Genomic DNA, 17,547 nt, shown 5'->3' on the forward strand with positions numbered 1-17,547 from the left:
GGCTGATCTCCAAAATATACAAAGAACTCAAGAAATTAGTCATCAAAAGAACAAGTAATTTAATAAAAAATGAAGTACAGGACTAAACAGAGAACGCTTATCAAGTGTGCCTTATATGGCTGAAAGACACTTAAGGAAATACTCAATATCCTTAGCTATCAGAGAAATGCAAATCAAAATAACTCTGACATTCCGTCTTACAAATGTGAGGATGATCAATATCAAAAACACCGATGACAGCTTATGCTGGAGAGGATGTGGGGTTAAAGGAACACTCCTTCATTGGTGGTGAGAGTGCAAGCTTGAACAACTGATTTGGAAATCACTGTGGCAGTATCTCAGAAAATTAGGAAATAGTTTATCTTAAGACCTAGCAATATCCAATACTAGTATATACCCTAGTATATACCCAAAGGATGTTCAATCATACCACAAGAGCATGTGTGGCTTTTAGACGTAAAGAAAAAAACTCCCTGCAGTTCAAAACTGCAGAGAAACTAGACAACAAAGAGGACCCTAAGAGAGACTTAAATGGATCAACATAGAAAGAAGACAAAGACAAGTTCTGAGTAAATTGGGAGTCTGAGGTTCACAGGGAAGAGGGAAGAGGGAGTGTAGAGGAGAAGGGGGAAGGAAGGGAGCATAGTGAAGAAAAATTTATAGCTCAATAAAAACAATAAAAAAGAAATGAATGTGTGATCAATTCCCATAACCACATATTTTGGTTTTCTAAAACATCAGTTTTGCAATTTAAATAATTTTCCTATGAGGAGTATAATCCCTAAGTTTGATCAGATCCTAAACAACTTCCTCCAGGGTCAAGTCATGACTTGAATGTCATGTTAACACATAAGAACTTTTATTTATGAAGCAATATTGGTACCATTAATTTCTTTTTTAAAAGATATGATAGGTTTTCAACTTGAAGAATGTTAGTGGCTATGGTGGCATATGGAATATGAGATACAGGAGGTAGAGGCAAGAGGTTGAACATTTGAAATCAGACTGTGCTACCAGTACCCGTCAGAAAAGAGCAAGACAAGAGTAATTTTATATTACTTATAAAAGTTACCTGTTGGGATATATAGAAAATGATCATAAGAAATCTACTTGGGAAACATAAGACTCTATAAATTAGGAAGTACAGGCTGACAACAGAGGCTTGTATCTGCTGTGTTGACCCTTTTCAATAACACTTAGACTAGTGCTTCATACATAATAAGCATTCAATAACTGTTTATTAGAAATGAACAAAGTTATCTAACTGTTTTATCAGTAAACATTACAAACAGAAAAGGACAAACATAAAACAACACAGACATACAAATTAATGGTTCGAGACCTTGGCAACACAGGAACAAAGGGCTGCTCGTTGCTTTATACAGATCAGAAAAGACTCATCCTCCTCTTTGAACAACCAATTCTTGCTGCCTCATCAAGAGGATCTACCTAAGAGATAAGAGAGCTGCTCCAAAACGAGACTGTAAAAAGAAGGATATTCTACCTACACCAAGGAGATTGTGTCTTCCTCCCACCCCCAGACGCTATATCAGAGGATTATACAATAAGTGGGTTAAATGACAGACATATTTTTCAAGTTTAGAAGCGAGGCCTCCTGTATCAAAAGGTATTTTAAAAAATCTTGTTTGTTTTGAAGCTTCTGCCTCTTTGTCTTGCAGGTGTCTGCCTTCTTCATGGGTTCCCATGAAATCTTTGTTCCATGTGTATGCAACCAGTATGCCTATTCCATGCTTACATTTCTTATTCTTGTTCACAAGCATCAGTCACATTAGGAGTGAGCCCACTATCACATTCTTACTTTAACCAATTTCCTCAAATACAGTCACATTCAGAAGTATGTAAAGTTAGCCATTCAACATATTTCTTTTAGAGACAAATAACTCAGGTAAGCAGAGATACTATCAAGATATCAAAAGCAGCATTCTGCTCACACCTGTATGTGTTAGACTTAAAAGAATTTTTATATGTACACTCATACTGAAGTGGAACAGAAATAGAGAATTGTGGCTGATGGTATGGAAGGAAGGGGTGGGGTGGTAGCACCTTCATCTTAGAATGTGATCTGCATTTTCTGCTGAGAAAGACAGGAAACTGCAGATGCCACCAGAAGATACCTTGTTAGTGACAAAAAATCAAATTCATTTACTTGTGGGATAAAGTGTTGTATAGCCTTATGTTTCTAGAACTGCCCCTTTCCTACATCAGCAATAACTCTCATAAACCTGTCTCACAGATTAGTTAACAGAAGAAATTTTTATAATTTTTAACCTTGCTGTAAATTACATTTCTGAAATGTACATACATATATAGATAATTTATATATGTGTATAATGTATACATGGTGTGTAGTGCATATAATCAGTATATATATTTGATTGACCTGGAGAGATGGATCAAGGGTTGAGAGCACACATTGTTCTTACAGAAAACCTACATTCAGTTTCCAGCAACCATGTCAAGTAGAGCACAGCTATCTGTGCCCAACTTCAAGGGGAGATCTTATGCCTTCTTCCAACTCTGCAAGGCACCTGCACTCACACGTACATGCCCACACAGAGACACATGCATGCACATATTTTAAAAAATAAAATAAAATATTTTTCAATAAATAGATAAGTAAAATGGTAAACACTCTTAGCAGCCTTTAGAAGTGCAACTTGGGAGTCCCCCAAATCCTTCATATACTATTGCGAAGGCATTACTTAACCATGTCTCTTCTAGAAGAAGCAGATACCCATGTCCAACTATCTGTTTCTTTCTCTGAATCCCTCTTTTTCTATTAACATCTGTGCTTAAGATTTATGTCGCAAATATCATACTCTCCAACTCACCTTCAAATTCTCCTCTCCATCAAAGCTGTGAATCCTGGTTTGGCCTGAATAGAGAGGTCTTGAAGGGGAAAAGGAACCTCAGGCGTCTGTGGGTGGTGGATTGGAACTGTGCCTCTGTCCTCACTGGTGACATTACTAAGGGGAGTTCAGAGCCTTAACCAGGCTCCCATGTAGCCCTGCTGCCCAATCCCTTTCAGAATAACCCATCAGCCGTTATCCACAAACATCCTCTCTACTTCCTGTTGAATTTCACCTTTTCCTTCCGTCCCTGAGGAAGACTGTCTGTTACCCGAAGTTTTTGCAGCCCCACCTGTTCCCTAAACTAGTAACCATTTGATTTAAGTACCAATAATCCAATGACCTAAAAGTGTTTTTGTTGTTGTTCTCTTTTTGTCACCTCATTGTCTATTACAGAATGTGTTCCATAGCTCTTCTTAAGTATTTTCAGCTTCTTTGATGCTCACATTCATCTCTCGCTGTACTTGCCGTGTTTATTACCTGTACTCTTGGGTAACTTCTCACTCCTAAAATCTTACAGCCCTTTCTCACTGTCCTGTCATCCTGTACCTCACTGATGTCAGTGTCTCCACAGATAATCCTTCTACTAACCTTATCTCGTTATCTTTGACCTCCTTACACAACACCATAGACTGAGTAAATTGAAAGTAAAGTGGTTTATTTCACTTACAATCTCATCCAAGATAAGATGGATTCATCTGATAGCAACCTTCTTGCTGACAGAACCCCTAGGTAGTGCAGAGCATAAATGGCAAGAGATAAGACATATATGGATATGTGTGTGTGCATACACACACATGCATGCTTATGTGTCTGTCTCTCCTTGTTCTTATGCAGTCAATACTATTTAATCATAGGAACTTTATCCTGATGGCCTTATCAAACCTAATAATCTCTCCCCGCTTTAGACATGTTAGCCAGGCAGTTGGATTGTTTCCATCCTCACAGTACCTAACAGTGGGGATTAAACGACAACATAGCAGAGTGCACAAGTATCTAAATATAATGGCTCTTCCAATGATCTGCCCTGTCCAAATCTCAACCAGACACTCCCAGAACCAATTAGTAGCATTGTTATTTAAACTATGATCCTTCATCAGTCCCTTCTCTCTTACTAGGACCCCAACTCTGACTGTTCTGCAACCACATCAGAGCCTGAAATGCATTTGCCCTCCCATCCTGGAGTTAATCACACTTGACTTTCCCCCCAACATTCTTCTTTACTGGTTTATAATCTGCATCCCATTGCAATAATCGCTCGCTAACTGGTACACTTGATCCAGTTGCGGGTCTTCCTCATATTTACTTTTGTGGAAATATCACAAAGATAATCTGCTATCAATTATACATATTTTCCTGGTAAATTAATTTCCTTTTCCAGGAGGCATCTTGTCTCACACTTCCAAGGTCCTTGGTAATATTTATTATTAGTCCCGTAGCTTACTGTGAAAACAGAAGCATTGATAAATTGACTCCCACTATTTATATGTTGGGGTCTACTGTAAAAGTCCCCAATCTCTATGTTATGCAGGAGTTGTTACTGTAAAGTTTCCCCACTGTATATGTGCACAAAATTCCCTGAAGACTATTCAAATGACAAATTTCTCATAAGGAAAGCTTTAAATATTTACATGAACCTAAGACTTCAATTAATAAATACAGATTCATTTGCAATTATTATCAAAATCTTAAGATTTTTGATTGTGTGATTTTCATCAAATGTTCTTTAAAATTTATGTATTGAGGGAGATCTTAATTTTAAAAAATCTTTAAGTTGAAAACTATTAGAACTTTTACAGCAATGAACCACACATCTGGGCCTTTGGTAAGAAAGAGGTATTCTACAATAAAGAGTTTGTAGATATTCTGAGAGCATGAAACCAGGCTTGGTAAAATAAAATGAATCTAGAAAATAAACTTCCTGTCAGAACAAAGTAAAAAGAAACTCTACTCCAAAAATCACATAAATATGTTCTTGCAAAATATCCTCGTAATCCTTAACATTAAACTAAATTTTATTAGATGTGAAAAAAGTAGACATAAAAGATAAATGTAAAAAACAAAAAAATAAAAAATTGAATCAATGACAACAGAGACTAAGATGGCCCAAATTCTGGATTTAGTAGGCAAGGGCATAAATAGATTATCATAAGTAAGTATTACATGTGTGTTATTGAGCTACAATGAAGTAGATGGTCTTAGTGAGTTGTGAGTTGGGGAGCTTCAATACAGAAGTAAAACTACATAAAAATCCAAGAATAGACATTTAAAATGATTGCAGAAGTAAACTTTATGATAATGAAAGAAAATACCCAGTGACATCAATGAAACTAAATTTCCGTGGTTGAAGGATTTGCATAGGAGGAAAAAGCAGGCCACAGTTCTCTCTATGTGCACTAGGTCAAGTGTAAAACCTAACAGATTTTATGAAAATTGCAACAATGACCCTTATAGGTCATGAAGATAAATGAAAAACTCTTGAATAAAATATTAGTAAATCAAATCAAGAGCAGGGCATGGTGGCACAAACCTGTAATCCAACACTTAGGAGGATGAGGCAGGAGCACGCAGAGAGTTTGAAGGACAGCTGTGAATATACAATGAGTTTGAAGTCAGCCTGAGCTACACAGTGAGATCTCTGTCAGAAAGCTAGCTAACAATTGATCATCACGGCAGTGATTGTAATGGCCAAATTGAGAGAACTACAAAGGAAAAGTAAATGTAACCTTGATGGGCCTCTTGTGACAAAGGAAAGGATTGGAACCCTGTCAGAGGAACTGACCTTGCCACTTTTCAGAAGAAAACAGTCTAAGTTAAAGACCACACTGAGGAATCAACTATGCCTGCTGTCTTTTCAGGACCTGTGGCAGCCATCGGTCACGGATTTCAGAGTAGATACTGTAAACTAGGTATTAGAACAGCTCAAGTAGATAATTACAGACCCTTTGTGTGTGTGTGTGTGTGTGTGTTTGTATGTGTGTTGTATTCCTTTGTATTCTCCAATACAACATCAGTATGGAATTTTGCCATGGGTTTTCCTTTCCAAAAACTCAGTCTAAGGTGGAATGACCCAGAATGCAGAAGGCATACTGAAGTAAAGTGGGTGAGGATTTTGTATGAAGGTGTTAAATCCAGATCATGGGGAATCTTCAGCGTGGACCCAAGGATTAAGAGCGTACTTCCTGCCAATAATGTGCAGTTTTGTATTCAAGCAGAGTGGTAGGAACAAGGCTCCCCATCAATAAAAATGACGGAGGCATTCATTAGCTAATTAAACTGAGGAGCTGATGCTGCTGGTTCTCTCTCTCTTCACAAAGTCCTTATGGACCTTCCATTTAATTACATCACTCCTGCCAGTAACTCCTCTGTCTTGGCAGGAGGGATAAAGGTCAGGGGTGAAAAAAGGCTCTGCAGGGAATTAGTGAAAAGTGTATCAGCAGCCATGAGCAAGGACAATCATCCCTCCTGCTTTCCTAGTCTTCCAAGAGGACTGGCTGGTGTCCAGGTAGCATCAGGACCCCAAACCAAGTCCTTTGGACTTTGTTATTAATGACAATAGTGCATTAGGCAACTTTTGGAGCAAATATGGAATCTAGTTAGTACTGTATGTTTCAAACATTTTTGGAAGATGGAATAAAAGAAGAAGAGATACAAACTAACAGAAAGTAATTTTCTCCTTAGGCTGCTGCTGATTACTTTTACAGGGTTGAACAGATAGATACTTAAGAATTGCTTCTTTTTTTTTTCTTTTTAAGCAATGTATTCTTAGATACCACAGCCATATTCCTGTTTTACTCCAGCTCACAAGGAAAATCTGTTCTTGGGCTGTAAGGGCTGCATGATAGAGGTGGAAGTGTCTCATGTCAAAGATGCTGCCAAACAAAGAATTGATTTTGGGGTATTGTATCAAATAGGTGCAACTTCAGAGCAGAGTCCAATGGGGGGAGGTGGAGAGAGAGAGGAGAATCACCTTTCTAGCAGCGATGGCATAACATCTATCTTGTAGACCAGGCTGCCTTTAAATTGACAGAGATTTGCTGGTCTCTGCCTCCGGATTAAAAGTGTGTGCCACCATGACTGGCAGCAATTTCTTCCACATGCATTGTTACTCAAACAGGTGCTGTGGACACACAATAACAATTTTGCTAATAAAACTAATCTGAACTTCTCAATATATAACTTCTTTGTTATTATATGTATCAATATCATTAATGGTTTTTCAAAGGAAACCTTGAATAACATTGTGGCACAAAGCCAAAATGGAACCTGTGGAGCAGGGTGGCATCATGAACAACTTGTGACCAAACAAAATCATTGTCCTGTATGAAGCATTGGGTTGGAGCTGCTCTTTTGTACTTCCTGTAAACTTTTGCGTCTCTAGATAAAAGGAGACAAATTTTCCCCCTGTAAGGAAAATATGAATTCCTAGACGTGGTTGGCCACTAAAAAGGGCTGGAGTCCACATAGAGAAGGAGTATTGAACATTAGTCAATGCCATGTTTCAAGCTCTGTATTAAATACATGTTACACTGTGTCACATCCATTTTTCCTTTAACCCCCATGACAAGCTGAAAGAAGTATAAAGCAAGAAAAAAAATGAGGAGTTACCATCTTGATTTTCGCACAACCAAGAATTTTGTGGGGGACAGAGTTTGAATAAATGGCTGAAATACTAATAGAGCACAAAAAGTGGACAAAGAAATGTCAGGAGGCAATGTATAAAAGGTGAAGCAGCGAAAGGCAAGGAATCTTTTCAATTGGAAAGTATGACTGTGGACCTCGCATTTAAAGCTAATCTGTTTTCCAGGCACAGTGAGCAAAGGATGAGGATTTTTCTAGAAAAAGAGCTGTGGGAACACAGGGTGGTCTCTTGAGAGTATTCTCTTACCTGCTCTGCACAGGAAGGCAAGGTCTGACACTGTGATCAGTGCAAGAGAAAGGGAAAGGCTGAAATCAAGGTTGAAGAAGAGCAAACAAGACTCCAGCATACAGAATCTAATTGAGGTAGGAGAGGGGCCAAGTGCAGACATATTACACATGAGTTAGTCTCTGTGATGGACAAAGGCTTTATATTAATCAATAGTTTACATCTAAAAGCCACACAGAAGTAGAAGGGTACACAAATTATAGGGAGGCTGATTATTTGATACTGTTTTTAGCAGAAAAGGTTTTTCCTATAGGAGGCCTAGCATCTTCTTTAGTGGTAATGCCCAATAGAGTTCTTTCTCATTGATATCAACATTATTTCCAAGCACAAAAAGCTCCCTTATAGTTTATTGCCGTGTCTGAATGCATATCTACTTCCTACCTTCTTCCTTCCTTTCTTCCCTCTCTCTTTCTCAATCTCTCTCTCTTCTTTCCTTTGTCCTTCCCTCCTTTCTTCTTTCCTCCCTCTTTCTTTCTTTCTTTCTTTCTTTCTTTCTTTCTTTCTTTCTTTCTTTCTTTCTTTCTTTCTTTCTTTCCAAATCTGTATATCTGTAGATTACATACCATGTCAGCCATCAAGTCCCATGCAGCTATCCTTCACCTCTCTCACTCAATGCCATATAATTCCTACATGTAGAAGGTTAACAGATGCATATTTCACTTCTCTTTTTCATCTCTGAACTTGAATGCTTCAGATCTCCATTATTTTGAGAACATCTATCCTACTTTCCTTGGAATAGTCTTGCTATGTGTGAAATAGTTGGAACTTATTTACTCCAACAGGTAAGGTTTAAGTGCCGCATAAACAGAAGTGTCAAGGACCAGCCTCGACAAAACACCTCTTTTCAGCGTAGGGGCATGGGCACGAGAGTTTAGAAATATAAATAAAGAATATAAAAATTCATGAAAAACAATAAACCAAAAACCATAGAATAATACCAGGAGGGTGTTTCAATGAATACTGATATTGTCCACATTTAATTTTCCATACACCTTTACACCCCAATACAAAAGGGAGAAGACAACAAAAGATTTCTTTGACATGATACAAAGGACAACTTGGACAATTAATTGTTTTAACACTTTGAGACATCAAGTCATTAGCATTCTGTTGTTTAGGATGTGAAGCTACTAGAGCAAGTATCCTGAAGGTAGCCGTTTTCCCAGGTAACCTCATATTACAAATAACTTCATATTGCAAAAGAAGGAGAAGAAATATGGTTACATATCCTGATCATCTGTCAGGATAAAACAGACTTATTTGGATAAGCCATATTAATGTCAAAAGAATCAAGTAACCACATCCTAAGTCAGGACCGGTCCTTACACTTGTCAACCATTTTGAGCAACCTCCAAACTCTGTGACCATCAGACAAGGTGAAAATATGCTCACAATTTTGTGCCTCCACACAGAAGCACAAATCTATTCGTTTAATTATTACCTATCTCTGGGGTCACATGGGACCAACAATTCTGGTTGTTGAGACAGATTTAGTTATAAATTAGACAGACTTAGTTATAAATTAGGCGATACAGATGACAGTTAAAAACTTATGCTGCAATGGGCATTGTGGAAAACCCCAAAACAAATACGGCTACTTGATTTAGAGTTGGGATAAGAGATTTTTCAGGAAAATCTCATGGTTCAGTGATAGGCTATGACTGGGTGATGAACCTAGTCCCGAGGAATCAATAAGAGAATTGACTAAAGAAGTGACACTTTCACTGAACCTTAAAATGCCAAGGGAAAGAAAAAAGAACAGAGATAGACAGACAGAAAGACAAGGGGTTTCCTACCAGGTGCAATTTTTTTTTTTTTTTTTTTTTTTGTGGCAGAGTGAGGCTTGGAAATTTTGAAGAACTGAAAGACTGCATCTTTGGTTAAGTGATGTCAAAAGAAGATAGACAATGATGAGACTAGAGAAGTGGATGAAGACTGCAATGCAGAACCGTCTGGTTTATAATGGACCAATTTTATATTGGCAAATGATAAAAATATAGATGGTTTTAAGTAAGTGTATTATGGACAAGCATTTATACTTCTCAAGGATTATTCCTGTGCCTCTGAAAATGTGTTGATGGGAGGCACTGTGAGCGAGAGGAGACTTGTTAATGTGGCTGTTTTAGTTGTACCAATGTAAATTGTTATCCTTCTGGCTCTAAAGAGAAAGCAGAAGGGAGCACAAAGATTCACAAAATCAGAGGGTATAAGTGAAGATGCTGTGACATTGAAATAGGAACAGGAACGGGAAAACAAATGTCTTTCAATGGTGCATGTAAACAGGGCCATTTAGTACAGCAATGATCATGGAATGGAAAGAGAAACCACTTAGAGGTAAGCATGAGGTTCAGGTTGGGCATCACTGAGAAACTAATAAGAAACCCAGGAAGCAAACCATCTTGGGATATGCAATTTTGTTACTCATAGGAGAGTTAAGAAAAGAAGGATAAATTGTATCACTGGCTGGTGGTAGGAATCCAAATCACTATCTCTAAGAGCAGGCTGAAGAGCGATAGCAAAAGAGAATAGAGTCAAAGCCTGAGGAAGGTTTTAAGTCCAGGCAAAGAACTAAGAAACTGTGACAATCCAAATGGGGGAGAACCAGAGAGTAGTCCTTGGTTAAAAACGACCTCAGCAGTGAGGAGTAGGAGGGCATCCAGGGAAAGGAGGGGCTAAGTGTCTGATGGTTTTTGAAAGTGCTGCTTCAGGGGAGTTAGAAAGGAATCATGAACAAAAGGATGACATAGAAGAGTGTGTGGGTGCAGCATGGTGGGCAGACAACTTGACCTCAATGTCACAAGTTCCTACAAACACAGAAGAGGAGAGAACCTCTGTTGTATGAGACCAGAATTAACCTGACAACCCAAATGAATAGTGAATTAGTAAGAAACTATAGAAATTTTTCTCCATAAAATGCCAACAAATTGAACCTGGCAAACATACACAAAAGATCATACACCATGACCATGACTAAGGTATGCTAAGTAGAAAAAATTCAGAGACTATATATATTATCGATAGAATAAAGAGGTACTTTATTTCAAGATACCTTAATATATGGAAGAAAAGAATTTATAAAAGTCTGATGTTCTTTCATAGCGAATACATAAAAGTAGGAAATGAAAGGTACTTCTTCAATATGAAAACGACCCCTGTAAAGAAGCAACAAAACAAACAAGCAAAAGACAGTGAAAAGCTGGAGTGACTGAGGAAGCCCTTTCTCAATGTTTCTATTCGTCATTGCACTGGGTAGTTGGGCAGGGTGACTTGAGCGTGTGACTGCGAAGCCACCTATATTGGAAAGGGGATTCCCTTATAGTAGCCATGCATCCACCAACTCCTTTGTGACTAATAGGTAAATAGATTGTTTTAGAATGCACTTACATACCATTAGTATCCACCCAAACTGAGACTAAAAGAATCATTATGTAATATTGGAGACTTATGTTACAGATTTTTCTGCTTTATTCTTATCTACCTATCTGATATTTCCATCAACATATTTGACAGCACCCTAGCCTGTTGAGCTATCTCCATGGCCACAGGCTGTTTATTTTAATCCAATTTTGCAGTTTTCTGGAACAGATAATTTTATACCTCCTTTGTCCTTTATGCTCAGAACCTCTTTGGTTATTTGGTGAGCTTTGAATTTCCATCCAATTGTCCTTCCTTCTTCCCTCCCTCCCTCCTTCCCTCCCTCCCTCCCTCCCTCCCTCCCTTCCTTCCTTCCTTACTCCCTCCTTTCCCTCCTTCCTGTCCCTTTCTTGAGTGTTTGTGTGTGTGTGTCCCCTTTAAGTCCAAGTCCACATGACAGGCAAGCTCTCTCCTAATGAGCTTCACATCTAACTCTGTTTTATTCAATATGGTTGTTTGTTTGTTTACTATTTATAGGGAAGATGTCAGTGGAGTTTTGAAGGCCTGTACTGAATCATCTCTATATTGCTTTAGGGAGTATGGCCATTTAAATAGCACTTCCAGACCATGAGCTCATAGATCTTCTTCATTAACTTTAATGAACATTTTATGGTTTTGCACACACAGGTCTTTTGCCTCCTCAGTTAAGATTACTCTAGCGTTTTAATTTTGGGGTGCTACTTTAAATGATTGGTTTCTTGCCCTGCACTATCATCATCTTAATTGTGCTGTAACTTCTTTTATTTCTTTCCTCTCTCATCTTCTCTGTGAGTAGAACATTTTCCCTCGTGGTATGCTGTGAGTCTTTAGCTTTTAAATTTTTGTATATGTGCTATAGAGACTTAGTATGACAAGGGCTACTTGGCAGCATCTTACAGTTATTAAAGGCTATTTTAAAAGATAAGAATTTAACTTTGAAATAAAACCCCACATTGACTACACATGTCTTTTTGAAACAGGCTCTCTCTATCTCTATGGAGCCCTGGTCCATCTGGAACTTGGTGTGTGGACAAGGCCAGACTGGAACAAATTCACAGGGATCCCCCTACCTGTGCCTCCTGAGTGTTGGGAATAAAGGTGTGTACCACCATGTTCAATCATGTGTTATAGTTTTTATATACCACTTTAAATGTTTTTTAAATAGTGTCTTGTCTGATAAACTATGGTGATGATTATTATCTCAAAAGCTAGTGTCTCTGTGTCTGTGTATTGTAAGTCCAGAGAATCTAGACAACAATGAAGACCCTAAGAGAGACATAGATAGATCTAATTTACAGGGGTAGTAGAAAAAGATGACAAGATCTCCTGAGTAAATTGGGAGCAAGGCGACCGTGGAAAAGGGTTGAAGGGGAGAGGCGAGGCAGGGAGGGGAACAGAGAAAAACATAGAGCTCAATAAAAATCAGTTAAAAAACACTGCTTGGCCCATTAGCTCTAGCTTCTTATTGGCTAACTCTCATATTAATTTAACCCATTTCTATTAATCTGTGTATTGTCAAACGGCAGTGGCTTACAGGCAAAGATTTGGTATGTCTGACTGTGGCGGCTCCATGGCGTCTCTCTGACTCTGCCCTTCTTCCTCCCAGCATTCAGTCTAGTCCTCTCAACCTACCTAAGCTCTGCTCTATCAACAGGACAAGGCAAGTTCTTTATTCATTAATGACAATCACAACACACAGAGGGGACTCCTACATTACCTCCTCTTTCCTGTTTAAATAAAAAGGAAGGTTTTAACTTTAACATAGTAAAATTACATATAACAAAACAGTTATCAAGCAAGAATTACAGTTTCAATATTTCTATTTACTTTATCTTTTATTATAACTAAGGAAAACTATAACTATCTATCTATTCTTCAAGTCCATCAAAGACTCCATTGTAAGCAACTTCCAAAACTCTAGAATTGACAGAGACATTTCACTATCTGGACAGTCACCCAAAGTTCTTCTGTATTTTGGGGGCATCCATCTTCAGTCTACAGGCCCATAGTATTTAGCAGACTTTTCCATGAAGCAGGAAATTTCAGAGACAGTTCTGCTTATATTAGCAGTTTGCCTTTCTTTTTCTTCTGTATCCTGCAGAATGTCTCACAGACTCTTTCATGAATCAGGAACCCCAAAGGACCATCTCACCTTTAGGCAAGTTCAGCAGTCATTTCTTTGTGGATCCTGCATTCAGTTCAGCAGTCTAGGCAAGAGCAGTTTCCTGCTCAAATGGCTAACCAACTACATAAGGAGCCTCTTTGATACCCATCTTCCTCAAGTAGCTTGTGCTGCCAGGAGCAAATGTGTCTTACTCTCATGAAAAGTCTTAAGTTCTTAAACATTTTAAATGAACTACACAATCACAATACCTTAATCAAGAGCAGAAATATACATATAGCAAGGTTAACCTTAAAATTTCAACAATAAATAAGATCCATACCAATGCAAATCTCTATAGCACACCCCCCTTTAAATGTAAAGAAGCACTTACAAACAATATTTGGGAATATGGGCGTAGTTTTGTCCAAAATTCTTCCTACTGTTTGGGGGCACTGTTAATCAAGTCTTTGATGGTGTATCCTGTGTGCTAAGTTCATCTCAGTCAACATTTGGGTGAAGTAATTTTTGAGAGTGTTCATGGCAACATTTTGGGGGTTCTTGTTCCATCATAAGATACCAGTCTGGAAGCAATCCACAGGTTCTTATCCACTGAGGGAACAAGAGAAGAACCTCTTTTCCGATGTAACATATCCTTAGACCCAAATTTGGAAGTGATGATACCTGTATAATATACATGCTGGTTTAGAACAGCAGCTCATACAATTAAATGTCTCTCTGTACTTAGATCCTTCACTGTCAAAAATTTCAAAGAAGACACAATAACATACATAATCCAGACTCTCTGGGTATATTCCATCTTTTCATGCCTTATTTATTTTTACTTCATTACTTCTGTACTCTGTCACTTTAAAGACTTTACCCTTTTTTTAACCATTAACTTCCTTTTATGATTCTCTGTACTCTTTTTCTTCTCTCTCCTAAGCCTACATGCATTTATCCAACACTGTGACCCATTTAGAGGTCTTTTTTTTTAAAAAAAAAAATCTGGATCTGTCTTTATTGCATATCTGTAATTCTTTACTGTCCTGAAGAGCTTTTAAAATGGTAAGAAGCTTGGTTGTAGCTGCTCTGGATGCTGGCTCCACCTCTCTCTACTTTTATTAAAATGGTGGAGACTTTAGGGTCTCCAGGAAGGAGCTGCTCTCAGCACTTTAACTCTGAGAATGAGCATGCAGCACATAAACCCTTTTTATCTGAGTAATAGCTAAATCTGCCATGCAGAGCATTGCACAGCCTAGAATTATCTCTGTATATGGTGTCGGGAATCCACTATACTCTCTTGCTTGTGCAAGTCTAGTAGACCTGATTTTGCCGCCTGCCCAGGCAGGGAGCACTGAGCCATGGGCATGGTCTCAGCTACTTTCCTCCCAACCCCGAGTGGGCACACAAACACCTGGGCCCACAAATGCCATTTAAATGCTCCATAGCCTGAGTTTGTGCTGGGAGCACAGCCCAGGAAGCCACATTTTAAAATTACACTGCATTTTTTTCTGCTATGGCTGAATCAGGAAAAGCCCTCTTATTGGAGCTGTATCACACTGCCAGAAAATAGCAAGAAGCTGTGTTAAACTCTGCATTGTGTGTGTGTGTGTGTGTGTGTGGTGTGTAGAATTCCTTTTTAAGCCCTCTCAGGTTTTACATGGATTTAGTCTACCATGTTGGATTTTGCTTTTGTTTCCACAGGAAATGAGAGGCTATGGGTTTATTCTGGGCTAAGAAAAGTAACGTTTGATCAAGGAAGACTCCCCTTAGAATAAGGTACCGAGTCACGTGGCTAACAAAGACAAAAATAATGGGCTAATATAAGTTATAAGAGTTAATAAGAAGTCTGAACTACTAGGCCAATAAGTTTATAACTAATGTAGACCTCTGTGTGATTTCTTTGGGACTTAATGACTGTAGGAACCAGGCAGGACAGAAACCTCAGCCAACAATGCTACATCCAGGAATGGTTTCTTTTTCATAAAGGGCTTCATACTTTTACCCCAGTCTATCTACATGCTTCCCTTTCATTGTTATGAATTCCATTTATGGTTTGTTGTAAAGTGTATCTGATGGTCATGAGCCTACTTAGGCTTCACTCATCTAGGGAAATGTTTCCCTGTCTATGAAAGGCAGCTTGAGAATGATTTTTTCTTTGCTTTGTCAATATCAAGTAAATATGACAGGAGAAAAGATTTGTTGAGTTTGCATTAAGCTTACTAAATCAAATATTTGTGTGACAAAAAACTGAAGAAAACTCATCTGTTTAGAAGTGAATCAACATAGTCAAAATTAGCTTGCAACTTTGAAGATCGTACTTACAGGCTGTGGTATATTTCAATGGGAGAGCGGTTACCTACTTAGCCCTGGGTTTGCTCTTCAACAACAACAACAACACACACATACACATACATATATACACATACATACACACACACACACACCCTCATATATATACACACAGGTAACAGCAACAAAGGAAATTAACGAAAATATCTTCAGAATTGAGATTCCTGGTGAATTTTACACTAAAGCTTAGAATAAAATCTTTTTTTATACTTAAATATAAGATTTACTCACATTATATTTTAAAATATAAATGTAAGTGTAAATACTTTCAAATATAAATGCAAGTAATTTAAATATCTTTAAGATATATTTAAAAACCATTTACATTTAACTTTATGATTTCATTGTAATGGTTACTCAGAAGGTTTCATTTTCAATTATTAGTTTATTTTTTGAGAGTTTATTTTCTATCTTATTATTTACATGTCTTTTAACATTTGCCCTGGAATTACACTATATTAAAATTATATCTGTATAGGCTCGTGTGCCCGCCGCTCCTCACAACACTCGTGACACTGATGAATATATTTCATCTTCCATAACTTTTAAAATAGACTCTTGAAAGAGTTCAAATAACCTGTAAGCAAATAATGACAGATGTGAGGTTTATCGAATGACAATTTTGAAGCACAGTAGTATGATAAGGTAGTAGGATCATGCTTCAAACAGTGATCATTCTTCAACTTTGAGGCTTAACAATAAACAAAGAAGAATTCCAGTTGTTCTTTCAACCCTTTTACCTTTTGTAACCAGTTACAAAGTTGAGGGCTGTAATCCCATTTTATTTTCTTTTCATTTACCTGGAAATGCAGTTACTTGTTCACACACCCAACGAGCTCTCATTCATTTCCTCCTCTACTGACTGAAATGATTTGAAGGGGCAGAAATGTATAGGTTGTCTCTGGAAATCTTCCCAGTTTAGAGGTGGAGGGAGGCATACAAACACACAGTGGTAGTAACAGAGGAAGGGACTGTGGGTTGTGATGTATACAGTCCAGAGGATGAGACAAATATCATAACTCAAAGTAAAATGAATGAGCAAAGACTCTAAAGTCTTGGAGTGGGTGGCATTGGTCAGAGGCTTCTGAAATGAGCAGGGAAAACAGTCAGAAAATAAAGGACACCAGTCAACCGGAAATGTGTCAGCAAAGCTCCAGGACAAAGAATGTGGGGCAGGTTTAAAAATGACGATTGAAAAATGAGCCCATGAAAGAACTTGCCTGGATATTAAAATGGGTAGTTCAGCCCATTCAGGAAAATATCATAGGAACTGGATAGCAAAAATATTGGTGGATAACAAAACTGTTGGTATTTGCCCCAATTGAGTAAACTATGTCTACTTGGAACAGTATCAGCTGTGTGTGATGCATTCTCTTAGGAGAAGCAAATGCCAAAACTAGAGGTCGTTACAGCACCCCTAGTGCCATTAAATCGAAATTCTGGATATATTGAAATACTCTGACTTAAAATGAAACCACCTCAATTAAGGCGACTATTAAAGAGAGTAATTGATGGGACGTTTGCCAGCTTTGAATTAATTAAATTGAGTCTTGATTTAAGAAAGTGCTGCTTGTAGCAGAACGAAACCATCTTTCCCTAGTGCAGCAATCCATCCCAAACCTGAGCTCTTTCCAGCTTTCATTCTTTGGGCTGGTTAAAAATGTGATGGTGGTTATGTTGCTATTGAGAATATGATCAGCTGGCTCTAAATTAGTCAAATTGGTCCCACTTTGACCTGCTTTTTATGTTCTCAAGCTTGGCATCTCAGGATAATTAATGCACCAATAAGGAAAATAAACAAAAGTTTATGAAAACTCTCCATACACGTTCTGTTTCCCTAGTAACTGCTTTGGGCTTGTGCATGTGTTTGATTGCGTGATCATACATAAGAATGCCTGCAT

The sequence above is a fragment of the Chionomys nivalis genome, chromosome 3 (genome assembly GCF_950005125.1).
Source record: "Chionomys nivalis chromosome 3, mChiNiv1.1, whole genome shotgun sequence".
NCBI classification, from domain to species: domain Eukaryota; kingdom Metazoa; phylum Chordata; class Mammalia; order Rodentia; family Cricetidae; genus Chionomys; species Chionomys nivalis.